Source organism: Rhamphochromis longiceps, linkage group LG5 (assembly GCF_057381845.1).
Source record: "Rhamphochromis longiceps isolate RC_006_pf linkage group LG5, R_longiceps_female_GT1.1, whole genome shotgun sequence".
Taxonomy (NCBI): Eukaryota; Metazoa; Chordata; class Actinopteri; order Cichliformes; family Cichlidae; genus Rhamphochromis; species Rhamphochromis longiceps.
In genome coordinates, this window is record NC_140561.1 from 6,790,433 (window position 1) to 6,804,094 (window position 13,662).

The window sequence follows — 13,662 nt, forward strand, 5'->3', positions numbered from 1 at the left end:
AAGCTGCATTGCCATAATCACTCAGACCGTGATAAAATTCAGAGAGAGTGCATTCAGAGAGGCATGAATCACACTCTTATAGCAAGCTGTGCATATCAACGTGAAGCTTCAACTTTTTCAAAACTGTGTCATCTCCTCTAAAGCATTCATTTTAGGACATAGACCCATCCCAACTCCCCCTTAATCTATGTATAATTACAGGCCTTGTAACCGCAGAGACTGCAGAGCAGGGGAGATGAAAGTCATACTTCTTTCTGTTCAGATTTGGGCTGAAAAGGCGCTGCACTGTTGTTACTCCCAGTGAGCCCATCTGAATCCAGACCGTGTTTCAACCTTATTCAGCTGCTCTGATACATATTCACTTTTAACTCTGCACTGATTAATAATAGAGGGGCTCTGATAAATATATTCTCTTTCCAGGCAGTTAATAGGCTTCTGCTTTGGTAAATGGGGCAGGGGTAAACCTCGCGTACACGCAGCAAAGCATCATATATGAAAACGATGCACCCTGTTTGCGCTTCTTCGCACATGGTAATTTGCGATTCCCCAAAATGCTGTGTTTTAGTTTACAGATGCAGTCTTTGCCTAACCTTTCCTTCTAAAGCAAATAGAAGACCATTTTAGGGCTTTAGACATCAAAGACACTGAAAGAAACATAAAATGGAAAATCAAGAAGAGCAAATTTATAAGAAAATATACAGTTGACATGTATTCCTGATTATTGAAGACATTTTTAGATATGTTTGTAAACGATTAAAACCACTCCCCATGCAAATGTTCAGCAAATCCATTCAATGTAGGGTCAGGCATTTGATGCAGTTATTTTTATGATATTATATTTTGAGAATCCCTCATAAAGCAGCTTTTAGTTATTTAAAACAGACAATATAAGAATCCGTCCTTATCTAAAATCTACCCATCTTCAGTGAATGGGAAGTTGCTACCACAATAATGTAATCCCACTGGCTTCCCCACAGCTGAAATTACAGCTTTTATCTGTCTGAACCTGGTGGCAGTGGGAAGTCATCCGTCCACTACTCAGTAGGTATGCACAGGTAAGCTTTGACTGACATATGAATATGAAATGGAAATGGGGACAAAATACAAACAATGTGGAGGACTTCTTGGCTCCAAAAGTAAACCAAACCAAACAATCATGATGTTCCCTCCATGTGTCAGTAGACCTCTTCATTAGATGCTTTAGGCTTAACAAAGAACGGAAAGAAAACATCTGATCTTTTACCCAAAAGGAAGTCAAACACCAGAGACCAATTAGCAATTGCAACACCAACTATGTCTTACACTACACCCACTTTGGAAAATATACAGTATTTATATACAAGATATGAACTAGAGATTTTGGGAGATACTTACACAGGTAACATGTAAATGACTTTCAGGGGGTAAAGGAGGAAGAGGCCATGGAGCCTCAGCAACAAGTGTTCGGGACACTGCCAGGTTTATATTTCAGAGCCAGAAGTGGCCATATTTACACTGAAATGTGACCAGTTTTATTTGGGTTTACTTATATAACAAGAGCAGTATAAAGCCTCACTTTATATTGTAAGCTAAGGGTGCTACAATTAGATACAAAAACAGTGCTAAATTATAAGCTACAGCTAGGAAGCAAGGTTAGTGAGCTGAATTCATGGCTGCAACACATACTTGCTAATTAATCTTGTGAGTGAATGAGCTGCCTGGACATGAGGACACAGGAGTAATTATGGAGACAGTGAGTTTTATTTAACAAAAAAAAAAGCAAAAATATATTATATATAAGTAAACAAATAAAAAAAAAACAAAAAAAGTAATAAAAGCAACTTAACAAAATACCACCAAATTAATTGCATTAAAAAAAACTGACTTAACAGACAAGACAAAGTGGATTTAAATATTAGCTCATCAGACTAGTCTAACACACAAGGGACAACTGACAAAACACCCCCAAAATAATTAAATAGTTACTTCAGTTAATGGGAATCAAGCAGAAAACCAAATATGTCTCATAAGTTAAAGAAAGGAAACCAACACATTAACTTCCACTGTGTTTTTAATGCTTATTTTTCAGCCTTGAAAGCTTTCCATTTGGTTGGATCATATCCTTCATTGAACCTTTACTTGGATGTCTGTACACTCCAAGTACACACATACTAGATTTCACTCCATATTGGACTGTTATTACATTAGGTCACTGACTAAATCTGCCCAGACAGACACATCCATTCAACTTGTGCCAAAAAGCTTAAAACCTGCAGAAGTACATTTTGCCATGATGACCTACTGTGACAGGCAGAAAAATTCACAACATGAAAATCATATCAGCGAGGCTGGTAAACATTCTGTCAAAAAGGGGACTTTATATCGTAGCTTCAAAATCTGGCACCAAAGTTCTATTTTGAAGTGCAGCGAAAGCTTAAAGATTAATATATGCAAAACTGGCTATCAATTATTACGGAGAACCGCAGGGGACATGGGAGAAAAAAATTAAGACGGACTTTTGCGAGATCCCGAGTTAGTTTTGCGAGATTTCGCAAAACTAACTCGGGATCTCGCAAAAGTTTTGCGAGATTTCTCAAAAGTCCGTCTTAATTTTTTTTCTCCCATGTCCCCTGCGGGGCTCCGTAAATTATAATCAATTATTTGAGGAAATAATCCATTTAAAACCTGTCAAGTATAGTAACAAAACATTCTAAGAAACTGAAAGCAGCAACAGTGTCTGTCCTAGGAGGTGTCAGCAGTGTTTCAATGATAAAGGCATCCATATTAGTGGGTTCACCAAGACATTCTCAAGCCAGCTTAGAAGCATGTCCTAGGCCCAAGAGCCTCGTCCCGGCCTAAAACACCTCCCCTAAGAGGCACACAGAAATCAGATACTTGCCAGATAGAACAGAATAGACTAGACTAGAATAGAATAATCCTTTAATTGTCCCACAGGGGAAAAAACACATATACAAACAGAATAGGACACAGGACACAGAACAGAAACACACAATATTTTTACATATCATGGACAATAGTTACCAAAACAGTACTGTACAGTTATTAAAATTAAAGTACAGATAATTAGCAAACCCAGGTTGTAGTGTGCAAACGGAGCAGGATACTGAAAGATGTTTAAAATACAGATTGTGTATTGTACATGTGCATTAAAAAGTTAGTTAGTTAGTATATATAAACTGAGAAAGTAATGTGCAAGTTATAACAGTAGTAGTTGTTCGGTTGATTAGTGCAAATTTCAGCGCTGATGTAAACATCTGTGTTTGTTGGGAGCCGTTTTGATTGTACAGTCTGACAGCTGCAGGGAGGAAGGACCTGCGGAAACGCATCTGGGATGCAGCAGTCAGATACCTGAGCCACATCATATAGCTCTTATCCAGTGTGGAGGAGTAACAGCTCTACTCACTCCATCTCTACAATAGAGCCCTGACACCCTTCAGAAGAGGTTAATTTCTTTCATTTCTTCACTGCCCACTGATTATAACCATAGATAAGGGAAGGAAAGTAGATCGACTGGTAATTGGACAGTTTTACATTCACACTCAGCAGCTTCCTCACCACAACAGACTGTAATGCAGTAAAGCAGATGCTGCACCAATCAGACAATCTACTCTACCCTCATCTGTGAGCAAATTCACCATACTTCACACTCGCAACTTGTTCCAGATGCACGGTGGGCATTCCACTGGTTTCCGGCTACAGAAAATCAGACTGGTTCCAAATTATGTCTGCAGCATTTTACATTCACATAATATTTACAGAAATCAGCAAAAAATATTGTACGTCAGTTTTTGTTTTTTTTACTTTATTTATTAATTAATTTTTTGAGAATATTTCATTGCACTCTGTATAAAAAGCTACATTACTGGTGTGGTAGCTTCCTCGACCTTTGTAAATGATACAATTCAAACGATATCATGACTGATATTTTCCATGAAGCAAAAGTTCGAACCGCTGATTTTAAATTAATAAACTCTACACAGAGAAGCTGTTTAGAGATCGTCAACCTACATTTTCTAAGACTCTGGGGGAAAAAAGCATTTTAAATTTGTAGTTTTTATCCTCTCCTGACTTTGTGTGATCAAACATCTCTTTTGCCATCTGTTGGGTTTTTGTACTTTTCTGTTCCAAACTGGTCATTTACAGTCTTTTAACTCTACAAATTTCAATGTAAAACAGGACTATTCTAAAGGCACTTAATTTATAAGAAACATTTCCATAATAGTAATACAGCCAGTAACAATATATTCTGGCTTTCGGAAGTTTTGGCATCTAACAATTACTAATTTAAATTTTTGGATGCTTTGGGACTGTAGAGCTAGTTGTTTGTTCAGGTGTTTTTATTATCACTGAGTGGTGTATACATAAGAAGCACCCCTCTGTATAATACCCTGTAATTTAATAGCACCACAAACAGAAGGTTTATCTTCCAAAATAACCATAAAGTTGACTTAACAGCTCTCTAAGACTCTAAGCAAAATGGCAGATTGACGCCGTGTTCATCATCTGTGGGTAACTTACAGTACTGTATAAGGGACTGACTAACAAGTCTAATAACAAAGCTAGCAAAATATGACATCACAAACAGCTGGAGCTGATATTGGTTGCAATACACAACAAGGATTTTAATTAATTACCTTTCATCAGGCTTGATGACTAGGGTTTTAGACAATGGTGCACGCACAGTGTTTTGTTAGTCTTGTCTGTAAGTCAATCTCTATTATTTATAATTCACCATTTAATATACCATGACTTGCTCCTGTCTGCCTGTCCTTTCAGACAAAGATATAGGCGTCCATTAAGAGTGAGAAAGAGATCGAGTGAGGGGCTGCTGTGCTTCTAGATGTGTGTTTGTCATATAAAACCTGTCAGGGCTGATCACATCAAAAGACCTGGACAATCAATGTTATAAAAGAGCAACAGAAGACTTCTATGAGAAACGCATACATTAAAAGCTGGAAAAAAAGAAAAGTTCAGCTGAAAATTCTCTGACGTGCACACATTTTGTTTTCTCCAGAGACTCCAAAGAGTAAATAACAGAAATGCAAGGCTGGCAGCAACCTATGATTACATTTGTTAGCTTTTCAAACGCTACATTTAAACACCACATATTACTTGTGGTGTTACTGTCAAAATCAGAAAGCATAATTTTTCATACATATTGTTTTAATGCTATTCAGAGTTATCTTAAATTGCCTAACTAAATATATAATAATCTTCAGTAATATTGTCACATGTTGAAAATCTTAAATATCTTTAAGATGCCGCAAGGACATAAAGAAAGCCATAAGAAAACAGTTTTAGGGGGCTGACACATTTGGGAACACAAACCAGAATGGGGAGCTGAGGTCGGTCAGCTGGTAAGGAGGCAGAAACAGCTTGCTTTACCAGCTCACATTTATTCTGCTGTTTACGAACAAATCCTGTGCTGAGACAAAAATGACTGGCTTTTATTTACAGACATCAGGCTGACATGCCTGCAAAACCGAGAGGGATCTGCAGTGTTTGCAGCACATACTTCAGCTAAGACGGTTCGGGGGACTTTACTTCGAAGTCCATGGATTCCACCACAAAGCTCATTCTGGGTATTTATCCTTGGTTGTCAGCAGTGAGCGAGTCAGTATGTAAGCAGTATTGTCCCAAGTGAGACGAATATATTTTATTTTGCCACTTGGGGGCAGCAAAACAATCTTTAAATACATAATTCATACACTATTGCATCATAAAGTTGTTTACGGGAAATATGTCACACTTTAAGAACAATGTCAGTATTTATATGAAGCTGTGTTTTGGAGAATTTAAAGAATTAAAGTGTTCTTTAAACTCAGTTTTGGTCTCCATCAACTCATGAAGATGGTTGATCATTTATAATTGCATATTAAATTCTTCTGCATTAGTTGTCAAGTATGAACGATCAGATTTAAGTCTGGACTTTAAGTCTGATTAAGTCACTCCAAAATGGTGGACTTCTTTGAGTGTTTTGGATCATTGTCCTGCTGAAAAAGTGCACTTGACCCGAGCTTCACAGCTGGAAATTCCCCTTTATGATTTTTGGTAGAAATTCTGGTATTCATGGTTCCATTAGTTATGGTAAGTTTTCCAGGCCCACACTGTCACCACCATGTTTGACTGTTGGTATGATGTTCCTTTTATGAAATGATGTGTCAGTTTTACGCCGGTGAAATGGGACTGAAACCTTCCAAAAAGTTCAGATTTTGTCTCGTCAGTCTTTTGTGGCCTTCTGGATGACTCATCGATGCAGAGTAGTGAGGAATAGTTTTGGAAAGCCAGCCACTCCCAGCAAGGTTTACCACTGTTCCAAGTTTTCTCCATTTATAGATAATGTCTCTCACTATGGTTTGTTGGAGTCCCAAAGACTTTTTAGTTATTTTGTAACCGTTTACAGACTGATAAATGTCAGTTACTTTGTTTCTCATCTGTTCTTGAGTTAGATTATGCCATGATGTGTTAACATAATCTTAGGATGTCTAAGGAATGGAGAAGTGTACTGGTACAAGAACAAGAACAAGGCTGATGTGCAGAGCTTTAGTAACTACAGAGGGATAAAACTGATGAGCCACACCATGAAGATATGGGAGAGTTGTGTAGATTGACAAAGTTGTTGAAGCTTTGAGACCCTGGGGAGGTGGAGGTGCAGGTGGAGTTTAACATGCTACGATTTTCACTGGGAGTGAACAGGATGAACAAGGCTGGAAAGAAGTATATCAGAGAGACAAGTTGAGCATTTAGAGACAAAGTTAGAGAACTGAGATAGTTTGCACATGTGCAGATGAGGGAAAGTGAATGAACTGGACAAAGGATGCTTAATATTGAGCTTTTAGGCAAAAGGAAAAGAGAAAGAGTTCTTGGATGTAGTGAAAGAGGACATGCAGAGGTTTGGTGTGATGGAGAAGAATGCCAGGGATCGGGTGAGATGGAGGCAGATATGACCCCCAGAGGGAACATTTCAAAGAAGAAGAATCATGTAAATTAACCCACTGCCAAAAGTGAGAGTTGGGTAAAACTCAAACCTGAGATTTTAGGGAGGTAGAACAGATCAATATTTGGTTCAGAGGTCTTAAAAGTGATGGTGGAAACAAAATCTTGTGCTACACAAGTTTCACAGCCTTGTGTTCAGTCATGCAATTTGGCTGCAGGGCTGAATGCACTAGAAATGGATAAAAACACATCTGTTCATGTGCTTTCCCTTTCAGAATACTATGTCTGTAGTGACCTCTGTGACTGCCAGAAACAGGGCCTGTCAGACAGGACAAAAAAAATCCTGCATTTAAGTACAGTTTCCTGAAGAAAAAGCTGCCCAATAGCACAGAGACCTGCTACAGAGACAGTGGAGCTCAAGCTGCTGGTTAAGGTTAGTTTGTTACCTTGGCATCAACACACTCAGATATAAAAGAAAACCCTCAAAAAACAGCACAAAATTCTCCATTTATCAATAATTAAGATTCTTCCAGTTGGTGCAGAAGCTCATCCCCAACCTGCAGAGGGCACTCGACCCTTTTTTCAGCTGTGAACCGCCTCAGACTGGTGGGAATGAGCTTTCTTCAAAATGTTTCTGGGCTCAGCCTCAGAGATCAGATAAGGAGCTTGGTCATTCAAGAGGGTCCATATCATATCAAGAAGCGCACGTTGAGGTAAATGGGCAATCTAACTAGGATTTCTCCTGAATGTCTCTTAGGTGAGGTGTTTTTGGCACCTCCGAGCAGACCCTGGAAACACTGGAGATATTATGTTTCTTGGCTGGCATAAGGAATGGTAAATGGCCTGTATTTATATAGCACTTTACTAGTCCCTAAGGACCCCAAAGCGCTTTACATATCCAGTCATCCACCCATTCACACACTGGTGATGGCAGCTACATTGTAGCCACAGCCACCCTGGGGCGCACTGACAGAGGCGAGGCTGCCGGACACTGGCGCCACCGGGCCCTCTGACCACCACCAGTAGGCAACGGGTGAAGTGTCTTGCCCAAGGACACAACCACCGAAACTGTCTGAGCCGGGGCGCGAACCGGCAACCTTCCGATTACAAGGCGAACTCCCAACTCTTGAGCCACGATCGCCCCTGTTGTCGAATGTCCCCCTGAAAAGATAAAGGAAGTGGCCAGGGAGAGGCAGGGTCCAGGCATCTCTGCGTAGACTGCTGCCTCTGTGACCTGGGCCCTGTTATCAGTTGTAGAAAATCCATGGAGGGATAATAATTTAGACCCCAAAATATGAAAATCTTACTATGAAAATCTAATTTTCAGTATATTATATAGTTTTAAACTGCTGAAATTTCCTTTAGATCAAAACCTCTAAATAAAAATTGCATTAGCTTCACTGAAATAGCAACCCACCACATAAACAGACCCACACTTATCTGCAAAAAAGAGGAACTGTTTGGATATGTATACACACACACAGACACACACACTCACGTGTATCACTATAGATAAACAGACAGGGGGTGATAGTGTTCTGCTCTTTCACTCCCTAACAGGAGCCAGAAACTATTTGTGTTTACAATATTTATCTCAGACTGTTTTCTCTTCCTCCTTTTTTATCGCATTAATCCCTCCATCCCTTGATGTTTTTTTGTGAAGCCCCTGAGTTGAAAAGCAGGTCACGATAAACATCGGAACAGCTCGTTCATCAATGGGAGAGGCGGCGAGAGCTTTGAAGTCTCTGACAGATTCACCAGGAGTTTCACGCACACACACACACTCGCGCACACACACACAGAAAGGTTATGGTAATGCAAAAAACGCACAAACATACACATTAGGGTGATGTCTGATGCTGCCACAGTAACCACACGCAGCGTGAATCTATCAACCCACAGGTGAATATGCAAAGGCAGAGAGAAGGTGCTTTGTAGCAGGACCAGCTGTGATAACCTTTCATTTCACATCTGACGTGCTGCTCATTTGATGCTCTGGATGGAGGAAAAATTAAGATATAACTGGGAATTACAAAAACTAATGCCGTCATCAAAACACGAGTAACATGATCAACTAGTAAAAAATCTCATCAGTGCCAAGCAAAGACGAGCAGAACCAGCAGCCTATAGCAGGGCCTGCTTGGCTTTTTGTCTGCGTCACAAGGTCTGATGGATTGCTTCACAGCACAAAACAGAAACTGTTTCGGAGTGTTTCTTTCGCAGTCCCAAAGTTTTGATTGACGGCCAGAGATTGTCACTTTTGTTCACTCTCATTTCCAGCTATTTAAATTTCTGAATGTGCATTGCCAAATTCTACTTTAGCTAATCAACAGCAACCAGTAGCTGATGTTTGCTCTCACAATGAGTTTCAGGCATTGTTTCAGTGCATTTTGCAGCTGTAAGCACTTTTCTCTCCAAAGATATAGGAGATTAAACTCCAAATGTGATATTAAAGAAAATGCAAACTAATGAGCGCTCTTGATTTTATGTGCAAATTTCAACACTTATGTCACATTATGATTCCAGCTTCAAATTTCAATATGAAGCCTGTTTTACTGGGCTCTTAGCCCAGAAAGATGTTTGATAGGCACTTTATTGATCCCACAGGGGAAATGACTGTATTACAGCAGTGTGATAAAGAATAAGAACGGTATAATCTGCAGTTGTTAAAAGTACCACAGGCCCACAGTGAAGGCTGAACGTTTAAAAATGTGGGGATTTGCAAAGACTAAGAGAAGAAAATCAAAGATCCCTCTAAGTGTGAAATCCAATACTTCTATAATATTACATTTCAGGGCTACCCCTTTACAAAAAAGTATAATGTGGAGTTGATCTTCATTAAAAAGATCAGCTGCATGTGATACTTATCTCCTTCTGGTGCTATTTTAGTCATAGAAGCACGAGGCAGGCGCTTTAGTGAACGTGCCACACTCAGCAGTCGTCAGAAATGGTGCCAGTTATGTTTTATATAAGATCCACTCTGGTTCGTCTATAAGGAACTCCTGGATGGAGGTGGCTGATGCACTTATGCACAAAATCTGTCAGTAAAGAGAATACACGACAGCATCATAGGATGTTTCCATGAATGAATGAAGCAGGAGTCAAACATTACTCATGAAGAAGAATGGCAGAGCCACAACTATCATGCAGTACTGCTTACTACAAATAAAGGCTGAATAAAGATGAATTATGAGCATTTTACGTAGCACTGTGTTCTTAAAGTTGTTTCCCTTCAAAGTGACATTTGTGTGTTTGTTTTCGTGTTTCAATAAAGCGTGGATGTGAATTATTAGCCCAGTATTCCTGCAGCAGCTCCTCCTCGCCTGCACCTGCGTCTGCTTCTGTTCCTCCAACACAGAGATGATTTTAGCCTCCAGAACATTAATTAACGTCAACAACATTAATTAAAAGGCAGATTCCCCAAACATGTCAAGAGGAGAAATATTTAGGTTTGCTTAGCTAGAAAGTTCTAAATCCAAATACTGCGTTTGTGTGACGACTTGCTCGTCGCGTCAGGGATTGGCAGACATCTTCATAGCAGGAGAAGAAAAAAACCCTCGAGCGATAAAGAACTTGTAACATATTGAATTAAACATGCTACAAGTTTGAAAATAAAGCTGTGAACAAAACGTTGTTCGCAGCTTTGCAGCAGCATGAAATGCTAATTTTGTTGATTTTATAACAAACACTTGTTTTGATGTTTAACAACATGTATGCTCATCCTGGGAGCCAGAAGATTCAGACAGAATCAGTTCAAGCAACGATTTTTGTTCCACATGACACACAACAAGCACTGTTCTCATAAATCACACCTCACTGTCTAGTTTTAAATACAATACATTTTTAGTATTATAGGATAAAAGCTGGTGACTCTGTTTTTCCTGTACATTAAACTTGTGTGTTTTTAGACTGTTTCCGCCTCTGTAGCTGCTGTTTTATTATTAAAATCTTACCCAAGCCTCATAACTGACCCTAAACTTCTGTGATTTGTCACCTCATCTCAGCTTTATTCCAATACTTTACCTTTAAACATTACGAAGTCTAAGCTGACCCCACCTCAGCCCTACCCCCAAGCCTAACCCTAACCTTATTTTTTGGAGAAAAGCAACATGAAAAAAAAAGTATGTGTACATAAAATGTTTAAGACACACATAAAAAACTATTTCCAGTCCCACCAAAAACAAAAAGTTCATTTTTGTTCATTTATTGTCTCCTCATTGCCAAGAGAACTATTTTAACCCTCTGAGGTCTAAACCTAATTTTAACCCTCTTGAGGCAGGCGTTGCCGATTTGCAACAGTTAAAAACTAACAACCTGATTACCCCACATACATATTTTATGAGTTTTTTTTTACTCAGAAGTACCACTGCAGGACTTGGTTGTGCATTAGCAACAAAAAGTTTAATTTGAGCCTGAGAGGGTTAAGGTGGAGTAGAGGGAGTGCTCCACTCCAGGGCCTGCCCAGCTGCTTCCGGGGAGCTCTGTTGTCAGTCTTGTTGTCAGGTATGTAGAAAGTATGCGGTACAACCAGTGTGTGGGCCACTCTTGCTTGTGTTGTTGTTGGTCAGTCAGCCAACCCTGCAGGACAACTGAGTTCTAAAGTACAAAGCGTGACAACAGGAGACCCCGCCCACTTTTTAAATCTTGCGTAAGCTGAAGTTTATATCGTTCAACAGTCGAAAAATATACAAGTAGTATAATTTTCTGCACTCAGGTACTACTGAGCAATTAACCAAACCACTTCTTTGAAAGCTGTTCCAGTGAAACAAGGAGTTCTTAGAAATGCAGTCAAAACTTATCAATAAGGAAAGCCAGTCATAATTAAACAGCTGTGCTTTTATCTGCTTTTATGCAGTTTTCTGGTGAACAGGAAGCTGGCAGAGGTGTGGTGTGAAGTGGCTCAGATCCTTTAGGCCAACTGTTTACAGAGTATGTACTTTGGTAGTATGCATGAGTGTATGCATGTGTGGCTGTTTGCGTATTGCCCACCATGTCAGTACCTGTCAGTGTAGTGCAAACGCTACAGCAGAATTTGCATCACAATGAATCTTAATAGCCATGTGCAGCATTTTGTGCTGACCTTGATTTATTCCTTGTATAAGTGGGTAAATAAGTGGGAGCTGGAGAAAGCACATCACTGTCCCATGCGTGAGGAGACTGTGAGGGAGGAGCACGGATGAGTGGGGGTTTCAAGTACAGCCTGGACGGGCCGGTGAAAGCTCACAGTGTTGGTGCAGCACTGGCTCTGAGCCCTCTCTGCTCCAATAAGGTAATTTTGTAATGCTGGGGAAAATATCTAATAAATCAATAAATAAAATCAATAAATCAATTCTGAAGGAGGAGCAAAATAGAAACATTGTGATGTTGTGTTAAAAGTCCAATGAACGATTAAAGGAAGGAAAAAACAGTCAAAATTTGATGAATCACATTAAAGTATCCTTACAGCACTGAGATGTGCATAGCAAGCAGTTGAAGTTGAAATGCATTAGTACGCTGATGGTCACACACTATGCCCCTCAATTAATTCTCAGCTATGCTGACTCCATTTGTTATTTCTTAATGGTTTTCTAGTAGAGCTTTTTGTTTGGTCCCTTTTTCTCCTGCTTAACTGACTGCTGCGCTGTACAAACGTCAAGTTTTCTTGCAGTGCCCATTGTGAAATATAGGCGCTAATTTTAAGCTCATTGCTACAGTCGTTTTTGTCTGTTTTGCTTTTGTTGCTGTTTGAATTGTTCTCCTTTTGCCTGTGGGTGCTTCAGTTTGCTCGCGTCGTAAAATCTGTTTGTTAGATTAATTGGTGTGGATGCAGGGTGACCAGATGTCCCATTTTATGTGGGACTGCACAGCATTTTTATCTCTTATCCTCCTGTCCCACATATTAAAGATGTTGCCCCACATTTTATAGGCTCCAGTTTACAAAGGTCAAATCGCATCTCAAAAGAAACATGTTGTTCAAAAACAGGTGTCATCCCTGCCATAGCACCCCCACTGAAACCCAAAGATGGCAGCTTTAAAAAACCTAGGGTTACAGCTTCCGTAAGTGTTTCCTTATACACTTACATATCCAGCGCTGATCTCTTAAACCTTGCAAAGCACTGACCTTATAATAAAAGACGCAGTCTCCAAAATCTAGTGATAAACTTTGCCAAAGGCTTCGAAGCTGCTTCCCCAGGGAGCAAATGAAGGCACTAACAAGCTGCTGAAGCTGTCTGAGTGATGGATGAACGTGCTGGTAAGATCAGCTTTGTAAATGGGACACTCACCATCCGCACTGTCCCTCCTGCTACATCAATAGTCCAGATACCAACAGCTGAATAGCTGCACTACTACATCTCACTGCACACTTTAAACGGGGACGTCACCTTCCAATGTGAGGTAAGCTCGATATACTTCTAACCCTGAGCAGAAAATGGATGGGGCTGGTTAAGGATCATTTAAGGACATTTAAGTTATGAATGGGTTCAGCTGAGCTGTGTTGAGGTCAAAAGACAGCACGTTTTTTAGTAAAACAACAGATTTTTGACCAATCCCTGCATTAACAGGTGCTTTAGTATATCTGATAGAGAAAAGATAGTCAGCAGGGTCACAGTAAATGTGAGGAAACATTTATTAGAGCTTGAACAAATGAGACCAAATGCTGTTAAACCTGCCGACTGGTTTTGAAATACTGCTGGCCATTTAACACCACAGCCCAAAATAAAAGGAAAAACATCCACTGGAGAAAAA

The 13,662-nt window shown here is 39.8% G+C and overlaps 1 protein-coding gene across 2 annotated transcripts in view; it reads right to left on the minus strand.

Moving 5' to 3' along the window:
- The window catches only part of epha8 (eph receptor A8), a 151,695-nt gene that overhangs the window by 36,378 nt on the left and 101,655 nt on the right, over nt 1-13,662 (minus strand). The gene's annotated exons all lie outside the window — the stretch shown is intronic.